The following is a 23,030-nucleotide window of genomic DNA, read 5'->3' as shown; positions in this document are numbered from 1 at the left end:
TAAAGAGATTCTTTCGGAATTTAAAAAAAATTGCTTGCATATGGACCGATAGATGTGGTATATATATTAAAGTCATCCGCAAGATCGCACATATAAGGTTGTCATATATCTCCCTTCCGCTTTCTTGTCTTTTGAATTTCGCGGCTATGTACAAAGTGCTACAGAGCTCGTATCTGGCAACACTGTACGCTATGCATGATTAGTTTGGATATTGCGTTCAACAGTTATAGACGTGTAAACATGGAGTTCACTAACGCCGAAATTCGCGCTATTTTAAAGTTTTCCTTCGTGAAAGGCAAATCCGCTAGAGAAACGTTCCGTGAGATTAATGGTGTTTTGGGGGATGGTACTCTATCACTTCGAACTGCGGAGGAATGGTTTCGACGATTCAGAGCCGGTGAAAACGAAACCATGGATAAGCCAGCCGGCGGAAGACCTGTGACGACAAATACCGATCAAATCATGGAATACATCGAGTTAGACCGGCATATGGCATCTCGTGACATCGCCCAGGAGATGGGAGTTAGTCACCAAACCATTTTGAACCATCTGCAGAAGGCTGGATACAAAAAAAAGTTTGATGTTTGGGTGCCGCATAATTTGACGCAAAAAAACCTTCTGGACCGAATCAACGCCTGCGATATGCTGCTGAAACGGAACGAACTCGTCCCATTCTTGAAGAGGATGGTGACTGGCGACGAAAAATGGATCACATACGACAATATCAAGCGAAAACGGTCGTGGTCGAAGGCCGGTGAATCGTCCCAAACAGTGGCCAAGCCGGGATTGACGGCCAGGAAGGTTTTGCTGTGTGTTTGGTGGGATTAGAAGGGAATCATCCACTATGAGTTGCTCCCATATGGCCAGACGCTTAATTCTACTATCTACTGCGAACAACTGGACCGCTTGAAGCAGGCGATCGACCAGAAGCGTCCAGAATTGGCCAACAGGAAGGGTGTAGTGTTCCACCAGGACAACGCCAGACCACACACTTCGTTGATGACTCGTCAGAAGCTACGGGAGCTCGGATGGGAGGTTTTATCGCATCCACCATATAGCCCGGTCGTAGCGCCAAGTGGTTATCACCTGTTCCTGTCCATGGCGAATGCCCTTGGTGGTGTGAAGTTGAACTCAAAAGAGGCTTGTGAAAAGTGGCTGTCCGAATTCTTCGCAAATAAGGAGGGGGGCTTCTACGAGGAAGGTATTATGGAGTTTCCGTCTAGATGGAAACAGATCATCGAACAAAACGGCGCATATTTTAACTAAATCCGATCACTGTAACACTTTTTATAAAGCATTGAATGAAGAGCAAAAAGGCGGAAGGGAGATATATGACAACCATATTTATGCTAGGTATATTGAGGCTAAGGATAAGTATTCGTCCGATTTTACACATGGCACAAGGCATGCTGTTGTCACAAAAATATTATTCTTGAATTACAATATAAGAACCAACAGACTGACCGATATGTACGGGAAAAAATCAGCCATATGCATTGCCATATGTGGACATTTCGTGTGTGTGTTCTTGAAAAGATTAAATACTTTGAGGACACTATTTGTGCAAAGTTTTACTCTTATAACTTCATTGATGTTGGATCTTATACTGTAAAGTGAAAGAATCATAAGGAAAGTTTGTTACATGATAAGAAGGCTATTAATTGGATAACCTTATACACCAATTTTGGTTGAAATTCATCATTGTTCAATTTTCAATTTTTACACCTAAAAGCCAGTCCCTGCCGTACTGGGTGGGAAATTGAATGCTTAAGCTCTTTTATTCAGTGAGTTAATGCAATTTTAGTAATTTTCTTTGGTTGAGTTAGCTTTAGTAGTGTAGAAGATATGTACATTTAACTATTCAGAGGGCGGGGCTATGCGCCCACAAGTGCCCCTCACAACTGCGATTCCCTGTACCAAATCACAGTTTTATATCTTAATATAGTGCTTAGTTATGGTACTTTGAAAGTTTACATTTAATGACGTTTTGTGTGCGTGGCATTGGTGCGATAACCCTTCTTTGGTGCCAAGGAACATATGTACCAAGTTTCATCAAGATATCTTAATTTTTACTGAACTTACAGCTTACATGTTCAGACGGATAGTCAATCACCCGGATTTCAGCTCGTCTCTTCATCCTGATCATTTATGTATAATATATACCCGTTTAACCCTATATTTAACTCGATTATTTTTAGGTGATACAAACAACAGTTAGGTGAACAAAACTATTACACTCTGTGCAACATGTTGCGAGATATAAACATGTTGCGAGATATATTATGATTTTAAAAGTCTGAGTATATGGTTATACATCTGAAATTCTGTTTGTACAATATGAAATTCAAATATAAGGATTGCATCATAATCGAAAAATTGAAGAAACGAAATTAAGCATTGTTAAAATTAAATTTGCAAATTGATAACTTGTTGTGAAGTAAAACGTGGAAATAATTTAACGCTTTCTAATACTATGACGAGATAGATGGAGAAACTTTTAGTAAAATTTATTGCGCTGATAAATTAAACATAGGGAAAGATATAGGATATTCGAAGCATTTGGCGTAAGAAGGTGATTCAAATCTTGTGGATACATTTACAAAATATTCGGATTGTTAAGTAATTTGCAAATTGCGGGAGCATTGAATGTTCAGATAAACCCGAGCTCAGCCCTTCCTTACTTGTTTAATATAAAGTTTTGGAACACCTGAAAGTATTTCCCCGCCATTGATCTTTTCAAATTGCGTAAGTATAAAATGATCGGTTACACCCGAACTTATCCATTCTTTATTTGTGCTCTTCTGACTGTCCCGGTTGCTGGCTGGCTTCTTAGTGACTTGAGTGGCCTCCTTAGGGGTCAATGAGAGTGACCCGCAGACGCCATATTATTCCTACTCTCTACTGGAATGACTGTTGTTTTGATAACACCTGTTACTTTTGCAATTTCTCTGGTTATTACCGTTTTCAAATTCTGGGAAATTTTCTTAATTTTTCCAAAATTCAATTCTTACTAAAAATGCCACAGTCAAAATGAGAATCTACGAACTGCACTCTTCGGTATGCCAAACAAAACTAAAAACTCGCTCTATTAATATGTTTCCTTTTCTATTTTTTATACTCTCGCAACTTATTGCTACAGAGTATAATAGTTTTGTTCACCTAACGGTTGTTTGTATCACCTAAAACTAATCGAGTAAGATATAGAGTTATGTATACATAAATGATCAGGATGAAGAGACGAGTTAAAATCCAGGTGACTCTCTGTCCGTCCGTCCGTGCAAGCTGTAACTTGAGTAAAAATTGAGATATCTTTATGAAACTTGGTACATATGTTTCCTGGTACAGTAAGACGGTTGGTATTGCAGATGGGCGTAATCGGACTACTGCCACGCCCACAAAACGCCATTGATCAAAAACAAATAAATTGCCATAACTAAGCTCCGCAATAAGATAAAAGACTGTTATTTGTCACACAGGATCACATTAAGGAGGGGCATCTGTAGTAAAATTTTTTTTTAATGTGGGCGTGGTCCCGCCCCTAATAGGTTTAATGTACATATCTCCTCAACTGCTAAAGGTACCTCTCTCTACAGTGTAAAAATTGCCCGCCCACTCCCAACATAACAGTACTGTTAAACAAGTAAGGAAGGGCTAAGTTCGGATGTAACCGAACATTTTATACTCTCGCAAAGTCAAATAGTATACTCGTTTGAGATTTCTTTGTGGATTGACTGATATTTTCGGTAGAAGGTCAACTATAGGCAATGGGGTCCACATATTTAGTACTTAGGGGCTTAAACAGTTTTGGTTCGATTTAGATAATTTTTGGCCACAAGATGGCATACTTTAATCGCATTATTCACGCAAAGTTTTATCCCGATACAGTCATTGTTGCCTTATTTGCATAGTGGAAAGTGAAAGAATCAGATGGAATTTAAAATGGTGTTATATGGGCAATAGGCGTGGTTGTAGTCCGATTTCGCCCATTTTCGCACTATGACATAGAAACATGAAAAGAACGTTATGCACTGAATTTGGTTGAAATCGGTTAAGCAGATCTCAAGATATGGGTTTTCACCTAAAAGTGGGCTGTGCCACACCCACTGACTAATTTTGAACGCGGTTCCTATAAAGCCAATTTATACCATCTCAGAGATAAAATTTAATGTCTCTAAACCAAGCACTAAACAAGTCAGAGACATTGAATTTTATCTCTAGGATGGTATGAGATGACTTTTTAGGAATCGCGTTCAAAATTAGTCAGTGGGCGTGGCACTGCCCACTTCTAGGTGAAAACCCATATATTGGGATCCACTTAACCGATTTCAACCAAATTTGGTACATAACATTTTTTTGCGAAAATGGGCGAAATGGGACTACAACCACGCCTATTGCCCATATTACACCATTTTAAATTCCATCTGATTCTTTCACTTTCCACTATGCAAATCAAGCAACAATGATTGTATCGGGGTAAAACTTTGCGTGAATGATGCGTTTAAAGTATGACACCTTGTCACCAAAAATTGTCTAAATCGAACCAAAACTGTTCAAGCCCCTAAGTACTAAATATATGGACCCCAGTGCCTATAGTTGACCATCTACCGAAAATATCAGCCAATCCACAAAGAAATTTCAAACGAGTATACCATTTGACTTTGCGAGAATATAAAATGTTCGGTTACATTCGAATTTAGCCCTTCCTTACTTGTTTTCGCTAATTTGATAATTTAATAAATTTAAATGGACAGTGTTTCTTAAAAATAATGTGGTATATCGCCGCATTTGAATGAAACTGGTCTAGACTTTGGTACAACAGCAACCTCATATACCCCACATATTAAATCTAACCCCTTTGGTTCAGTATATATCACATATATTATGCTTGAGTTAAATAGCTTAAAGTTAACATTTCGGAGAAAAAATTAAAATTGACACTAAATAAATCTATGATCAATAACATAAGTTAATAAGATACTAAATAATAATCGAATAATGAATGTTGAACTCTTTCGCAACATTTTTATACTTTCGCAACATGTTGCAACAGAGTATAGTTTGGTTCACCAAACGGTTGTTTGCATCACCTAAAACTAATCGAGATAGATATAGATTTCTATATACATATATCTCTTCTAATATTTGGTAATAATCAGTGGATAAGTATATTTTCTCAGCCATCATGTTGAACTTATAACAAAATATACCAGACAACAATGTAAAAAAGTTTCTTAGAGTGCTGGACTTTGTTAAGAGCAAAAATATCTTTCTAGAAAAAATCCCATGAAATAAATATTAGTAATGTAGTATCAAAAGGGCTAAAGACCCTTTTTATTGGTTATAGATAAACTGCAACCCCATCGGTTTAAGTTCTACTGTCTATTATTATTTTAATATGAAGGTCATGAGGTGAACTGTAAACTCAAGAAAATTACATTAGTACTTTTTAGGATTTACCCAGCGCCGTTGGCAGCTTATGAAAGGTTTAGATATTAAGACAAAAAGAAGAAAATCTAAATACCTGCTCTACATATATGTGTACCATACTTAATTGTATGTAAGGTATTGTTCATTTAGCATTTATGAGCAGACTTTTCCAAATAGGTACCATAGATCCCTGTTTTAAAAAGCGTTAGACAAAAGCAATTTACGGAGGGGTTTTCCGAGCACTTGATTTTAATACAATGAAATAAACTACTAATTTCTAAGATATAAATATAACTAAATATTATGTATTATTACGTTAGTGAATATCTAAGTAATATATAAGTATGCAAAAGTACGTAAGCTGTGTGTACAAAAATATACCATCACAAAACTATTATACTCTGTAGCAACATGTTGGCAAGAGTATAATAAATATCAGTACACTGTGTTTGTAGTTTCAGTTAAACTAGATTTCTTGAACAGCAAAGTGCTGTATTCAAACTAATTTCAGTTTATTAGTTATATAGTGTTTAAAGTATTATTATATACAGCGTCGAGAAAACCCATATACATACATATGTGCACCAGTATACCAGTATACCTATACACCGAACAGGAAAGGAGTCATAGCAAGGACTCAATTACAGTGAAAAAGAGCAGAACCTAGGATCCAACTTTTCAGACCCGGACGGACGGAATTATATAAGTATTATATATAAGTATTTTATACATTAATTCATTTATTATTTATTAATCATGCCTAGATTAAGTAGAAAATCTGTATTACTAAGTGTCTTCAAAATAGAAGACGTATGAGAGCAAATTATCAATACAAATCAACATAGAACCAGGAAAATCGCGAGGTACCGTCTTTTGAACAAAATTTAAATACTGTTTAGGATAAGACGTCTAAATAGGCAAGTCCGCTCTGAAGAGCAAAGCAGAAATACTCGGGGACATAGATTTCGGCGCGAAAATCCCGAGGCATGATATGTTGAGCAAGTTTTAAATACTGTTCAACATAGAACAAGGCGGCAAGATCCCTAAATTCGCTCTGAAGAGCAATTAAGAAATACTCGATCATAGATCTCGTCGAGAATGAACAAAGTAGGAACACTAGGGATCATAGAGAACTTCGCGCAAGAAATCCTGAGTATAGGAGTTTAGAGCGCATTCGTGATCAAATGCAAAGGGAACATGCAAGAAGAAATCCTGAAATAAAAAGAGGGGAGCCTGATAGAGAAACACAACGTCGACAGCTTAGTAGGAGGGTATGAAGGAAGAAATTTTGGATCAGAGACGTCTTAGACAAGGTTAAGTTCGCCTTCGAAGAGATAACCCACTCAATAGGCAAATTGAAAACCAAAGGCAGTCCCAACAAATCCGATTAAAGAGAGAAAATAATGTTATAGAAACTGATAATAGTGGCAATTTAACAGATTTCAAAAACATATATTTCCAAAATTTAAATAAGGGCCCTACTGAAATATGTATTTGCTGCGGCGGCTTATGGTTTTCACACCAAGTTCGCAAATTAAATTTCGAAACTATTGCGCAAGGTCACCCGAATGCTGCATCCGCCTTCTTTTTAATGCAAAAATTTTCTTCAGAAGATGGAAATTACAATTTTTGTGCTACTAGCAAAAATGCGATTGTTAAAAAGAAAGTTCCAAAAATATGTTTGGCTAACGGTCTAGACTTTCCTGAAATAACGGATTGTTTGAAAGGTTTAACCCCAATTGAAGAACGTCTCATAATGCCTAGATTGCCTTTTATGACAATCCGTCCGTTAGGATATCAAGATCAGAGTTTGCTCAAAGGGGCTGTTGTTAATATACCAATTTCTGTTAACAATATTGTGAGATCTCTACCAAGGTCCTTTGATGAGGCTCATGTTATACAAATTCACTTAAGAAGGCGTTTGGAATGCAATCATGATTACATAATCGATACCATACGCCCCGCAAAGATTATGGAAGCTTTGCAGTTCTTAGTGAATACTACAATAATTCAGAATTTAATAACCAAGAAGAAGTTCCGTTTGTTGCATCTGCAGAGGATTCCCGATTGGTTCAATCTTTTCATGCGGCACAAACTTCTCAAGACTAATTGACATAATTCAAGATAATGATTCAGAAGAGTTGTCATTTCGAACAATATACGTTGGGCTGAAACGTACATGCTCTGAAACGTACATGCTCTGAAACGTATAGCATGATAATACATTCTGAAATTCGCCGTTTTGACAGAAGAGCGTGTACTATTCCAAAGTTGTTCTATGATTACAAAAAATTAGAACTGCTACAAATTAAGAATAGTACATCCATTTGCCTTAGAAAGTTTTCAGCTCACAATCGAGTTACGACCCAAAATCTATTAAACGAAAACCTTGTTCAAAACTTGATTCAACACGATGATGGTTACAAGGTTTTGAAAGGCGTTAGATCCTCACCTGCTCACTGGGAAGCTGAGAAGAAAAAGGCAATCGCTATGATTCGCCAATTTGGGCTTCCAACCTTCTTTATCGGCTGCAGAATCTCAGTGGGTTGAGCTTTTGGTCATCCTCTCTGAAACTGTTGATTCTAAAGATATTTCGGAAGAGGAAGCCAACAGTTTAACAACCCAAAATAGATATCGTTTAATTCGGTCAGACGCGGTTAATTGTGCTAGATATTTTGACTACCGCTATCGACAAAGTCTTAAGCTTTTTAAAGATAACGCCGGCATTTTTGGAGAGCATTTTGTTACAAATTTCTACTGGAGAGTGTAGTTTGAACAGAGAGGTTCCCCGCATGTACATGGCATGTATTGGCTTAATAATTCTCCCAGGATCAACCTTCAAGATCCTTAGACATTCCCTGATGTCATTAGTTGTATTGACAATTATATTTCTACCGATGGTTCGATCAGTCACTTAGAAAATTATTTGGGTTATCAAAAGCATAACCACAGTCGGTCTTGTACTAGGGAAATAAGAGGACAACAGTTTTGTCGTTTTGGTATTCCATATCCACCAATGCCTTCAACGCAAATACTGTTACCTCTTACAGAAACAAGTCAAAATTCAGAAAGACACAAGGAAAACTTTTTCAAAATTCAAAACGTTTTAAATTCAAATATGACTACAGAAGACATTTCTAATTTAAACGATTTTGAACACTTCCTGTCTGATAGTAGAATAAATATGTCTTTTGATGACTATTTGTTAGCCCTTAGGTCAAGTTTAACAAAACCCAAAATTTTTCCAAAAAGAAAATTACAGGATCGTTTTATAAACGCTTATAATCCTCCGATTTTGGAACTCCATAGAGCAAATATGGATATCCAATATATACTGGATGCATATGCTTGCTGTTCATATATAATTAATTATATTAACAAGTCTAACAGTGGAATTTCTAGGCCCTTAAATGAAGCTATATCAGAGGTAAATGCTGGAAATTATAATATTAAGCAAAAACATATAGGTCACAAATTTATATCAGGCACAGAAATATCTGCACAAGAAGCAGTATATTGCTGCATTGGGCTCCATCTTTCGGAAGCAAGTAATGCAGAAATATTTATAAATACCTCTCGACCTGAGGAACGTGTTCGAATGGTGAAACCTAGAGCAGAACTTCCGAACCTTTCTTCAGGTTCGACTGAAATATTCGTAGCCGGTATTTTAGACCGTTATGTTCAAAGATTCGATCAGTTAGAAACTCTTTGCTTAGCAGATTTTGCATCTATGTATAAATATGTTAAATCTAATAGAAGAGCACAAGACAGTGATCATGAAGAAGAAGAGAGGGAAGACGATAATTTACCAGTAAGCGGGGTTGTCATGCCTCTTAAAGATGGTAGCGGTTTTGTTTAAAAACGTACCAAACCTTGTATAACTAGGTATAGAAGTTTTAACCCAGATTTGGCCGGAGTTGAGTATTTCCGAAAACGATAATGAGCAGACTTACATAACACATCGTATTCTAATTGAGGAAAATCAAAGAAAATATGATGTTTTAGAGGAAAGAGAACTTGAAAATGTTCTAGAAAGTCTTTATAACAAAATAGACTTAGAGGAAGGTGCTAAAAATGAACTACCTATCGTGGAAAATGAGTTCAGAGTGTTGGCACTTGTTGGTGAAGATTCACCAGATAATGGCACTGAATCTGGTTGCAATATTAGACTTATTAAACTACCTCCTTTAATTCCAGTTGAGAAATTATTTTATTTATAATTTCAATTTACCGTGTGCTTCGTGGAAACCTTTCGATGACTATATCGTGCCGATTTGCAATCGGTCATGTTTTAATGAGTTTTTCGAAAAAATGTCCGAGTTGGGTTTGAACCAAATTAATTTGATTCCGAATAAATTTGGTAAATGCTTAGATTTAGTATACGTTGGTACCTCTGCAAAGTGTTCCGTTATTCAGAGTAATCCTCTTGTTCTACCAGAGGACTAATATCATCCTGCTTTGGAAATATCTGTCGAAATCTCAGGCATTGTACGGGATAATAATCATCAAACTTCGTGCTTCTGTACTCGGTTTAACTTTGCAAAAGCTGATTTAAAAAAATTAAATACAGAACTTTCTACAATAACATGGCCTAATTATAATGGTGACATTGAATTGAGTGTCTCTCATTTTAATAACATTATTATGAAATTATTTGAAAAGTATGTTCCAATAGCAATTGTTAATAAAAGCAAAAGTATAAGTCCGTGGTTTTCGAAAGAGTTATATAAATTGAAAAACAGAAAAACTCGAGCCTTTAAACATTTCAAAAAAACCGGTTCACTTGTCGACTGTTCTAAATATTCTCTATTGCGTCGACAATATTTTGACCTAAACAAAAAATGTTATAATAATTACTTAAATAAAGTAGAAAAGAATGTTGTAAGTAATCCACAATCGTTTTATGCTTTCGTCAACTCCAAACGCAGGATTTCCAAATTCCGTCCGCGATGAAATACAAATCTATTATTTCAAGTGGCAATGATTTTATATCCAATATGTTTGCAGAATTTTTCTAGTCAAACTACTGTAATAATTCTTCCAAAACTTTTTCTTATCAGCAAGTGCTGTGTTCGAATACTTTAATTAACGCTCCAATTATTTCTGAAGAAGACGTCCTACTTAATTTATATAAGTTAAAACCATCTTTTAGTTATGGCCCAGACATGATACCCTCATGCTTCCTAAAAAATAGTGCCAAATATATTTACTTGCCTTTGACAAAGATATTTAATTCCTCTCTTAAACACGGTATATTTCCTTCAATATGGAAACAGTCATTTATAATCCCTTTGCATAAAGTGGATTTAGATCCAACATTGAAAACTATAGAGGTATCGCAAAACTATCAGTTATACCTAAACTTTTTGAAGCTATCATCACTGACCATATTACCTTTTCGATTTCTCCGTTAATTTCCTCATCTCAGCATGGATTTCGTAAAGGGAATTCGACTATAACAAACTTACTTGAATTTGTAAACCATGTATCATTGGGTTTTAGGGAACATAAGCATATGGATGTTATATACACAGACTTTAGCAAAGCTTTCGATAAAGTAAATATCTCGATTCTCATACATAAACTTGATCTGCTGGGCTTTCAGCCAAGATTCCTTCAATGGGTATCTTCCTATCTTTATAACAGAACACAACGAGTGATATTTGAGGATACACCTTCAGATTCAATTAATGTTTCTTCAGGTGTTCCGCAAGGTAGTCATCTTGGCCCGATTCTGTTTGTTTATAAACGATATCCCTTCAGTAATTGAATTCTCAAAAATTTTATTATACGCTGACGACGTAAAGCTTTTTAAATCATACGCTTCAACTGAGGAAAGGTGTCTGTTGCAAACAGACTTAAACAATTTGATTGCATGGTGTGATAGAAATGATTTGCCATTGAATCTCAATAAATGTAAGATGATGTGCTTTTCCCGTAGATCTGTGCACCACTCTTCTTATGTAATAAAACACCATATTCTAGAGCAAGTTTTTAACTATGTTGATTTGGGAGTTAATATGGACCCTAAGCTTAATTTCAGTCTTCATATTGATACCATGGTCTTGAAAGCAAAAGCTGTCCTCAGTTTTGTTAAACGTTGGTCTAAAGAATTTAGAGATCCGTATATTACTAAAACACTTTATACAACTTTGGTTAGACCTATATTGGAATATGGCTCTGTTGTATGGAACCCTAGCTACTAAATCCATTCTGACAAGTTAGAGTCGGTTCAAAAACAATTTTTACTTTTCGCCTTAGCGTAAGTCTACCTCCATACACTAGTCGTTTAAAACTTATTAATCTACCTACACTTTCTAGTCGTAGGGAAATGCTTGGCATAATATTCTTAGTGAAAGTTTTGAATGGAACTGTTTGCAGTTCTTTTCTCCTGTCTGAAATTAAATTTAATATCCCGGTTCGCCTTTCGAGGCAATTTAGACCTTTACTGCTAAAATCCTGTAGATAAAATTTTGAACTAAACGAGCCATTCCGCCGTATAAGTCATGATTTTAATTCTCATTCCAGCACATTTGACTTATCTGACTCACTTTTCAAAATTAAAAAGACTTTATTGTTTTCTCTTAATAAATGAAAATGTAACAATTTATTATATTGTAACTTTAGATCTTAGCTGTTGAAATTTTGGTTTCTGTAGCTGAGCAGTTTTAGATCTCAACACTTAAAAAACTCTCTTGCCTTTTCTGACTCGGCTAATTACGCACGTATGCGGATTGCGCCCCTCGCGTCGGTTGGGCGGGAGGGGGGTAATCGTTGGGTTATTATTATTATTAGTTCAAAGTCTAAATACTAATCAAAGAACCTATTTGACACATTTTATGCATCAGCAAAAACAGATCGCTCATTTTATTTAGTACATTGGCGGCGGTGCAGGTGTAGGAAAGAGTCGTTTGATATCTGCAATATATCAAGCTCTTAACCATCGTTACAATTCTACACCTGGATCCAATCCCAGTTCCTTAAAAGTTCTTCTTTGCGCACCTACGGGTAAAGCAGCATTCGGAATAGGTGGAATGACCCTTCATTCAATATTCTCTTTACCTGTTAATCAGTTGAATAGAGAGTTGAAGCCACTTAGCAATGACACAGTGAATTCATTGTATTCCAGACTTATCGATTTAAAATTAATCATAATTGATGAAATTTCGATGGTATGTGCTCGTATGTTTAGCTCTGTTGATGCGAGATTAAAACAAATTTTCAAAACAGACAGCCCCTTCGTTGGTATACCGATCATCGTGTTTGTTGATTTGAAGCAACTCTCACCTGTTGGAGATAGGTGGATATTCTCTCCTAATCCCAATGATGCATACAGCACTTTAGTTGGTTCCCCTTTGTGGGAGTTATTTAAATACTTCGAATTAACGGAAATAATGAGACAAACAAGAGGATCAGGCCATTGCAATTGCATTAAACCATATGGCATCTGGTACTATGACAAATGAGGACATATCACTCATTGAAACTCGAGTAGTTAATTTCGAAGAAGTTCCCGATGATGCCATACATTTAGTTTAGTCCAATGAAGAGACAAATAAGTGGTTTTGTTTAAATGTTTCTGTATTAATATTCTGGTTCCATACAGAAATTCAGCTTTCTCTATCAGACATTTAATTGTAGAAATTTAGGAAGTCATTACTTCTGAGTTATGCAATCAAAATGCACTAATTGTTGGAGATTTTAACATTTGTTTAATGTCTACAGGGACTGCAATAAGAAATCTGCTCTAAGAAAAAAACTTTAGTTCCGTGCTTGGTGCAGAATATTCAACTACACCTGCCGGTACACAAATTGATTGGGCATTTTCAAACATGGATCCTTCCCGTGTAAATGCAATTACTTTTGAGACAGTACACAGCTATCATGACAGTATTTATGTCTCTATTTCGAACTAAAGTTTTCAGACTTAGTGCAATAGTTCTTCATTTTTTTTCCAAATATAATCGAATTGGAATGGTATAGGAGTTTTGACAGTAGTTTTTAAGACAATTTTAAGAAAAATATGTAAATAATCTGATTAAGAAAATTTAAATTATATATATAATTTGTTATTTTATATGACATTATTGTATAAATATATGATAGAAATTAAATAGTATGAGGAAAAAAGAAATATAATTTGGATATATGTATAAGAATCTCTACAAAAATTTATGTTTAATATTGTAAATATTATATACAAATTAATATAATAATATTATATCATTTTTAAAGTTGTTAATATTTATTATTTTTAAGATGAACATGTATAATAATATTGATATAATAAATAAAAAATGTTATTCATTGTCCAAAAACGATTTCTTTTCATACTTGTCAATACAGTTGTAATGCATTCTATATAAAATCAATTATAAGCGTATACAAAAAGCACAAGAACGATTTCTCATAATTTGAGTAAATTTAGTTTACAAATTGCTCTAATTATTTTCACTGTGAGTGAAAAGTAAATAACTAAGGCAACAATTCCTACTTCTAATTATTAAAATATATAAAGAAGTATCAAACGAATATACCATTTAACTTTGCGAGAGTATAAAATGTTCGGTTACATCCGAACTTAGCCCTTCCTTACTTGTTTTAGTTAGTTTTTTGTCAGTGGACTTGCAGCTTCAATACTCGTACTCCATCTCGTGACAGACACACCATGGTGAGATAATTCCGCTGTTTCTAATCAAATTTTCCACTTGGCTGGATTGAGAGCGAAAATTTGTTGTTATATTGCCAAAAAAGTCTTCGCCTTCATATTTGTTTCCATTGCATGTGCATCACACAAATTTAAAGTGTGTGCACTGCAAGACGTGTAATAACCTTGAGGATTGTCTTGTAAAATAAGTGATTTTACTCCAATTTCCAGCCATATTTGGAGCGTTGTCGTAACCTCGACCTCTGCACAAGTCCATATTATTAGGGTATTAGAATCTCGAAGCACTTCTTTGATTTTCGATGCTATTTCATTTCTTCTGGTTCATAATATCTGGTGTTTCTAACATCATTAAGTAAGTATTTAAGAATGTTATTGCCACACAATTCCAAGAATTCCTTTTGTATTTTCCAAACAGTACAAGACTTTACCCTCTTAGCTCCAAACTATCCAATCTCTTTGGATTTTCTCCTTGTCTCAGGTCTCGGGGAAAACTGGTGGATTTTAAAGAGGCCCTTTAGAAGTTATCAGGTCTCTGTCTGGTCTTCATTGATCGTTATTTAATTGCCAGTAAACTCAAATCAGCAGGACCCAGGAATGGCAGTTCAGTAGTCCAACGTCGACAGTTCTTCTTCCTGATTGATCACAGAGTTCCTTTGTCTTTTTATACTCTCGCCACCTGTTGCTACAGAGTATAATAGTTTTGTTCACCTAACGGTTGTTTGTATCACCAAAACTAATCGAGTTATATATAGGGTTATATTAATATAAATGATCAGGATGAAGAGACGACGAGTTGAAATCCAGGTGACTGTCTGTCCGTCCGTCCGCCCATCTTTATGAAACTTGGTACACATGTTTTTTAATATATAATTGGGTTGGCTAAGTCTTCCATTCAAAATAAGCTAATCATGGTTGCCGTTTAACTTTTTTGTGGACCAAATTGGATAAAAATGTACCAAACGGAATTCGAATCGGAAGAACAGAAGTTGTAGGGGATGGAGGATAAATGTTTTTCGGTGTGTGGTGTGAGTGTAATTAAATACAAATATTACTTTTTTATTTAACATATTTTTATTTCTTTTTTTTTCACAACTAAACAGTAACAGTTAAAAATTATGTTTGCACGCCGCGTAATTTGTCCAGTGTTGCCAGAAAATTTTCATGAAAAATCTGTCATGTAAAGATTAAATCTTCAAAAATCGAACAAATTTAAGAAGAGATAACTTGGAGAACAGTCGGGAAACTATTTTGCAACGCTGCCACTGAATATTATTGTGGCGATAATGGAAAAACCCTGTTCATTAATTGGATAAAGAAAATTTCCTAAATCATTGCATTCAAAATGGACCATTTCACAAAGTGATGGACCAATATCTCAAGAGAAAAAAATGGAAAGGGTCAATTTTTCGCGGTTTTATCGGCTTTTTGCAAATTGAATTCTCGAAGAAAATTTTTCCCGTTCAATTTTTTCAATTGCGCTATTGCTCATTTGGAGTTTATTTCTTTCGTTTTTGGCTTTTCATGTGTCAACGTTAGATGGCAATACGGCAGAGGATGAACGGTGTAGCAAGGCAGACAACGAGTACCCAGTCGAAACGAGACACGACAGGCAACGTAGCGCGAGTTGCGAGGATTATTCAGTTAAATAAAATGTATACTTTGAATAAACAAAATTTAAATAAACAGACTTAAATAAACAAAAGCAATATTTATTTTGGTCATTTACACATGTAAATGGGAATCGACATTTTTTTGTTTTCGTCGATCGATTGCTAATATTTTCAGATTTATTTCGGTTTTCAAAATGTCTCGATTTTTCGTGAAATTTAATTCAAAAAGCTAAAATAAGCAAGCCAAAGCCAACTATCGCCAATCTCTCTCCAAGCAAGGAGTATACAGACTTACAGTCATTAAAGTCTCAAAGGACGGTGGCGAAAAGTAGCATTTTGCGAATAAAAAGCAAGTCGTTTGATCCAATTGAACTGGAGTCGGACGACATATTAAATTCACACAGTGAAAAGTTTATGAAATGCCAATTAAAAATTGAGGAGATTGATGAATATGACATAGAGGACATAATTGTTGAAACTAAATCAGATGAGTTAGTGCCGTTTCACATTGGGACGCAAAAGTCCACATTCTTGTGGATTAGGGAATTCCCGTCTTTAGTATTTCTTTGAAACTATTTAGCGGGTAGGTACTTGTATTATGCATATTGTTCTACCATATTCATGGTAATTCATTGCAATCAAAATGTGTGACCATCATCTCAACATACAAATGAAATACGCAGCACGCAGTGTTGCGCGGTGTTGCGCAGTCGAACCGCACAAATATTTACGAAAATTTTGTGAAAAGGAATGCAGAAAAACTAGACTCGAGTTGCTGGACTCTTTTTGACCGTGTGAATGCACAGAGCGACACCAAAAGAGAATTCGAAAAATATGAGGGTCAAAAGAGTCCCAATGTAAAAGCCGACTAAGAAATTACGAGTATTAAAGCAAACTGCGGAACTGCTCAGCGCAAAAAAAAATTTTTTGTCTTACTCAAAACCAAACCACTCGTTTAACTGGGGGTTCAACTGCTCTTGAAGCCTTTTTATCTTACTTCATCAAGCTCGCGGAAAACAAAAAAACAAGAACCCTTTGGTAATAATAGGCAACTTAATTCGAGAAGCAAAATGGAACAACAAATGACTTTACTTCAAGCCAATTTCTACACTGACGGAAATGCGAAAACAGCAAAAGGAATTCACTCAGCGGCTGACGTCGGTAGAACAACAAAATCTTTAGCAGGTGATTTCAATTATTGGGATCCGAAGGAAGTCGACATAGCACCTCCCCCAGTACAAAATAAAAAAATCAATAAAAATAAATCCCTTTAAATCTTAAACGTTGCATGGCTACTCAGTCATTGATTCTAAAAAAATAATAACTATGTATGGAGCATCATTTAACTTCTTTGAAATTAATGAACTTAATGAATTTGATATACGAAGGGCACCGTTGACCAAGGTAAGCCCAAAAGACGGATGGTTGTGGACTTCCAGAAAATTATCGCACACACAATTACTGGCAGATATCCTATTCCTGATGTTAATAAATATAATTTTACAAAACTTGTTAAAAGCAAAGATTTTTTCCACAAGAGTGCCCCATCCATTTTTCAACGATGCGTCGACGACATCCCTAGAGAATACATTGGCAAATTTTAATGTGTTTATATTGACGACGATTTAATCCATTCCACCACATCCGAAGAACATATGGAATACCTGCGGACTATAATCAACGCATTGCACAATGCCAACATGAAAATTTCGACGAAAAGTAACATTTTTTCCGTTGAATACCTCTGACACATTGTCAAACATAATACTTGTAGGTTAACATTCGATCCTGAGAAAATAGAAACTATTAAAAACTACCCCCAATCTAAAAATTTGAAAGAGTTGAGATGTTTTCTAGGGCTTACCAGCTATTATAGTAAATTCTTCAAAAATTTTGCTAAAATTAGAAAACCACTAACCGTTCATTTAAGAGGAGAATTAATATAATTAATTTGGTTTCAAAACACCAAAGTGCCAAGACAATTGTGCATTTAGACACAGTAGCAATAGAGCTTTAGAAAAAATAAAAAGTACATGTGGCACTCGGGGACTGCCGCGGTAAAGCTATTGCATAGCATTTTTTATCAACTTATGCAATTATAATTATTTCTTTATTTTTGATGCAATATTTTTTTTTCTTTGATATTAATTAAAGTTTTTTCTTTGATATTAATTCAAGTTACCCTTTTTGAGCGTGGTTATCGATAAGAAAACAAATTTTTTCCTTCTATTGAATAAATTAGAAGTTAATATCATTCAAAATATTTTTATTATCTTACAATACATGTAGGTTATTCAGGAATTTTTATCATTGAAACTATAGGTTTATGACAACTGAAATAAGAAACATAAGTTTGAGACTTGATACCCCTAAATATCTGGAAAATACCGCGTCAATGGTTATCCATTTCCAAGATAAGTGGAAATTTATTACCAATGATAATCCGATTGAAATACCTAATTTCAATTGTATTGTTCAATGTTAATGTTACTAATATTATGACTCCGAATATTGAATAATTTATTTTTTATTAATTAAATTTTTATTAATTTCTATATTTATACTCTCGCAACCTGTTGCTACAGAGTATAATAGTTTTGTTCACCTAACAGTTGTTTGTATCATATACAACTAATCGAGTTAGATATAGGGTTATGTATATAAAAATGATCAGGATGAAGAGATGAGTTGAAATCCGGGTGACTGTCTGTCCGTCCGTCCGTCCGTGCAAGCTCTAACTTGAGTAAAAATTTAGATATATTTATGAAACTTGGTAGATCTGTTTCTTGGTACAGTGAGACGGTTGGTATTGCAGATAGGCGTAATCGGATTACTGTCACGCCCACAAAACACCATTATTCAAAAACAAATAAATTGCCATAACTAAGCTCCACACCAAGATACAAGGCTCTTATTTGGTATACAGGATCACAATAGGGTGGGGCATCTGCAGGTAAAATTTTTTGTTTAAACTGAGCGTGGTCCCGCCCCTTATAGGTTTAATGTGCATATCTCCTAAACCGCTAATGCTATAATAACAAAATTCACTAGAAGCAAATGTTTTTAAAACCTCTACCGACAGTGTGAAAATGGATGACATCGGGTGGCAACTCCGCCCACTCCCCATATAACGGTACTGTTAAAAACTACTAAAAGCGCGATAAATCAAGCACGAAACACGCCAGAGACTTTAAATTTTATCTCTGGGATGGTATGAGATGACTTTATAGGAACCACGTTCAAAATATGCAGTGGGCGTGGCACCGCCCACTTTTAGGTAAAAACTCATATCTTGGGACCTGCTTAACCGATTTCAACCAAATTCGGTGCATAACGTTCTTTTCATATTTCTATGTTATACTGCCTATTTCCCATATAACACCATTTTCAATTCCATCTGATTCTTTCACTTTCCAGTATGCATATCAAGCAACAATAATACGTTTAAAGTATGCCACATTGTGACCAAAAATTGTCTAAATCGAACCAAAACTGTTCAAGCCCCTAAGTACTAAATATGTGGACCCCAGTGCCTATAATTGACCTTCTACCGAAAATATCAGTCAATCTACAGAGAAATGTCAAACGAGTATACCAGTTTACTTTGCGAGAGTATAAAATGTTCGGCTACATCCGAACTTAGCTCTTCCTTACTTGCTTTATTTGCCATTAAAAAAATTGTATTTTAAATATCATTATTTTTGGATCACCCTGCTCTTCAATTGATTTGTTCCGCTTGAGATATGTGAAACTACGCCTACAAATATGCAAACATTTTGCGCAAATTTTTTGATCGTGTTAGGTTTATTTTCGTTACGGAATTTCTTGATTCAGTCCCCACACTCAAAGCCCGCGATAGAAGCTATGCCATAGCTTAAAAAACGCTTTGCTATAACCTTTTAGTTTGACAACAGATGCAATTCGATATTGTTGCAGTCCTAGCCCAAAATCGTCAACCAATCACACTTAGTTTACATACATATAAGGTTGTCAAATATATCGCTTTTTTGTCTTTTGAATTTCGCGGCTATGTACAAAGCGCTACAAAACTCGTATCTGGGAACACTATACATAATTTGAAAGGTCTTGACATAACCTACAAAACAACGCTATGCATGATTAGTTTGGATATTGCGTTCAACAGTTATAGACGTGTAAACATTGAGTTCACTAACGCCGAAATTCGCGCTATTTTAAAGTTTTCCTTCGTTAAAGGTAAATCCGCTAGAGAAACGTTCCGTGAGATTAATGGTGTTTTGGGGGATGGTACTCTATCACTTCGAACCGCGGAGGAATGGTTTCGACGATTCAGAGCCGATGAAAACGACACCATGGATAAGCCAGCCGGCGGAAGACCTGTGACGACAAATACCGATCAAATCATGGAATACATCGAGTTAGACCGGCATATGGCATCTCGTGACATCGCCCAGGAGATGGGAGTTAGTCACCAAACCATTTTGAACCATCTGCAGAAGGCTGGATACAAAAAAAAGTTTGATGTTTGGGTGCCGCATAATTTGACGCAAAAAAACCTTCTGGACCGAATCAACGCCTGCGATATGCTGCTGAAACGGAACGAACTCGTCCCATTCTTGAAGCGGATGGTGACTGGCGACGAAAAATGGATCACATACGACAATATCAAGCGAAAACGGTCGTGGTCGAAGGCCGGTGAATCGTCCCAAACAGTGGCCAAGCCGGGATTGACGGCCAGGAAGGTTTTGCTGTGTGTTTGGTGGGATTGGAAGGAAATCATCCACTATGAGCTGCTCCCGAACAACTGGACCGCTTGAAGCAGGCGATCGACCAGAAGCGTCCAGAATTGGCCAACAGGAAGGGTGTAGTGTTCCACCAGGACAACGACAGACCACACACTTCGTTGATGACTCGTCAGAAGCTACGGGAGCTCGGATGGGAGGCTTTATCGCATCCACCATATAGCCCGGACGTAGCGCCAAGTGATTACCACCTGTTCCTGTCCATGGCGAATGCCCTTGGTGGTGTGAAGTTGAACTCAAAAGAGGCTTGTGAAAAGTGGCTGTCCGAATTCTTCGCAAATAAGGAGGGGGGCTTCTACGAGGAAGGTATTATGATGTTGCCGTGTAGATGGAAACAGATCATCGAAAACGGCGCATATTTTAACTAAATCCGATCACTGTAACACTTTTTATAAAGCATTGAATGAAGAGCAAACAAGCGGAAGGGAGAGACAACCTAAGGTTGCCAAACACACAGCAAAACCTTCCTGGCCGTCAATCCCGGCTTGGCCACTGTTTGGGACGATTCACCGGCCTTCGACCACGACCGTTTTCGCTTGATATTGTCGTATGTGATCCATTTTTCGTCGCCAGTCACCATCCTCTTCAAGAATGGGACGAGTTCGTTCCGTTTCAGCAGCATATCGCAGGCGTTGATTCGGTCCAGAAGGTTTTTTTGCGTCAAATTATGCGGCACCCAAACATCAAACTTTTTTTTGTATCCAGCCTTCTGCAGATGGTTCAAAATGGTTTGGTGACTAACTCCCATCTCCTGGGCGATGTCACGAGATGTCATATGCCGGTCTAACTCGATGTATTCCATGATTTGATCGATATTTGTCGTCACAGGTCTTCCGCCGGCTGGCTTATCCATGGTGTCGTTTTCACCGGCTCTGAATCGTCGAAACCATTCCTCCGCGGTTCGAAGTGATAGAGTACCATCCCCCAAAACACCATTAATCTCACGGAACGTTTCTCTAGCGGTTTTGCCTTTAACGAAGGAAAACTTTAAAATAGCGCGAATTTCGGCGTTAGTGAACTCAATGTTTACACGTCTATAACTGTTGAACGCAATATATAACACAATCATGCATAGCGTTGTTTTGTAGGTTATGTCAAGACCTTTCAAATTATGTATAGTGTTGCCAGATACGAGCTCTGTAGCGCTTTGTACATAGCCGCGAAATTCAAAAGAACAAAAAGCGGACAACCTTATATGTAGGAAGGGTGCATACGAGGGGACTGTACAATTTCTGCGGATATTCCATTATTGCCTTAGATAATGATCCGTTCGAAATAAGGTGAAGATATATCGTCAAATTAAAAAGTTTTCCATACAAAAACTTGATTTCGATCGTTCAGTTTGTATGGGAACTATATGCTATAGTGATCCGATCTGAACAATTTCTTCGGAGATTCCATTATTTCTTTAGATAATGATCCGTTCCAAATTTGGTGAAGATGTCTCGTCAAATGAAAAAGGTTTCTAAACAAGAAGTTGATTCTGATTGTTCAGTTCATTCCGACAAATGAGCAGCTTCATGGTGAGATATGGCCATATGCTAAATTTAAGATCGATATCTCAAAAAAGGAAAGACTAGTTCGCGTATATACAGACAGACAGACGGGCATGGCTAAATCAACTCAACTGATCATATATGTGTATACTTTATAGGGTCTTCGACGTTTCCATATGGGTGTTGCAAACTTCCTGGCAAACTTAATATACCCTGTTCAGGGTATAAAAAAAAGTTCAGTTGAATAATAACTGTCGTCGCGAGCGAAGTGCAAGATCTAAAATATTTCTAAGCAACTAAAACTATAAACTAATTGATTCTAAGCTAAAATGAAAATTCTGATATTTTATATAGGGGCTAGGTCAAGTTTTCACTCACTTTTATCCATTTTAGGCACAAAGATACACTGTTATGCGGTATAAAGTCACTCGGAAGTTCAAATATTTATATTAGGTATATGGGGGCTAAGGGAAGTATTGACCCGATTCAAAACATTTTTGACATACAGACATACTATTATCAGGAAAGGATTCTCTCTGAATTTCACTATAGGTACTGGGGTCAACATATTCGGTAGCTATGGTCTTGAAAAGTTTTGGTTCGATTTGGATAATTTTCAGTCACATATTAAGGTGGCTTACTTTAAATGTTCGTGCAAAGTTTTATCCCGATAGATTCATTACTGCTTGATTTACATACTGGAAAGTGAAAGAATCAGATGGAATTTAAAATTGTATTTATTATATGGGAAATAGGCGTAGGTGTAGTCCGATTTCACCCATTTTCACGCTGTAAAATAGGAATATGAGAAAAATGTTATATACCGAATTTGATATATGTATATATACATATATATATCGAGATGTGTGATTTCAACTCAAAGTAGGCGGTGCCACGCCTACCGGCCATTTTTGACTCTGGCTACTATGAAGTCTTCTCATACCATTTCGGGGGTTAAATTTAATGTCTCTGGCGTATTTTATCATTGATTTATCAAGCTTTATCTAATTTATAACCATACCGTTATATTGTGAGAGGGCGGAGCTAT

The 23,030-nt window shown here is 36.2% G+C and overlaps 1 long non-coding RNA gene across 1 annotated transcript; it reads left to right on the top strand.

The window, feature by feature from the left end:
* The first annotated feature begins 90 nt into the window (after window positions 1-90).
* LOC138857844 (uncharacterized) lies at window positions 91-19,846 on the top strand. Its single transcript, XR_011397048.1, has 2 exons — window positions 91-184; window positions 19,789-19,846. It is a non-coding gene; the product is annotated as an uncharacterized lncRNA (long non-coding RNA).
* The last annotated feature ends 3,184 nt before the right edge of the window (window positions 19,847-23,030 follow it).

Source organism: Bactrocera oleae, chromosome 6 (genome assembly GCF_042242935.1).
Source record: "Bactrocera oleae isolate idBacOlea1 chromosome 6, idBacOlea1, whole genome shotgun sequence".
Classification (NCBI taxonomy): domain Eukaryota; kingdom Metazoa; phylum Arthropoda; class Insecta; order Diptera; family Tephritidae; genus Bactrocera; species Bactrocera oleae.
This window is presented reverse-complemented; position numbering and strand designations above follow the sequence as displayed.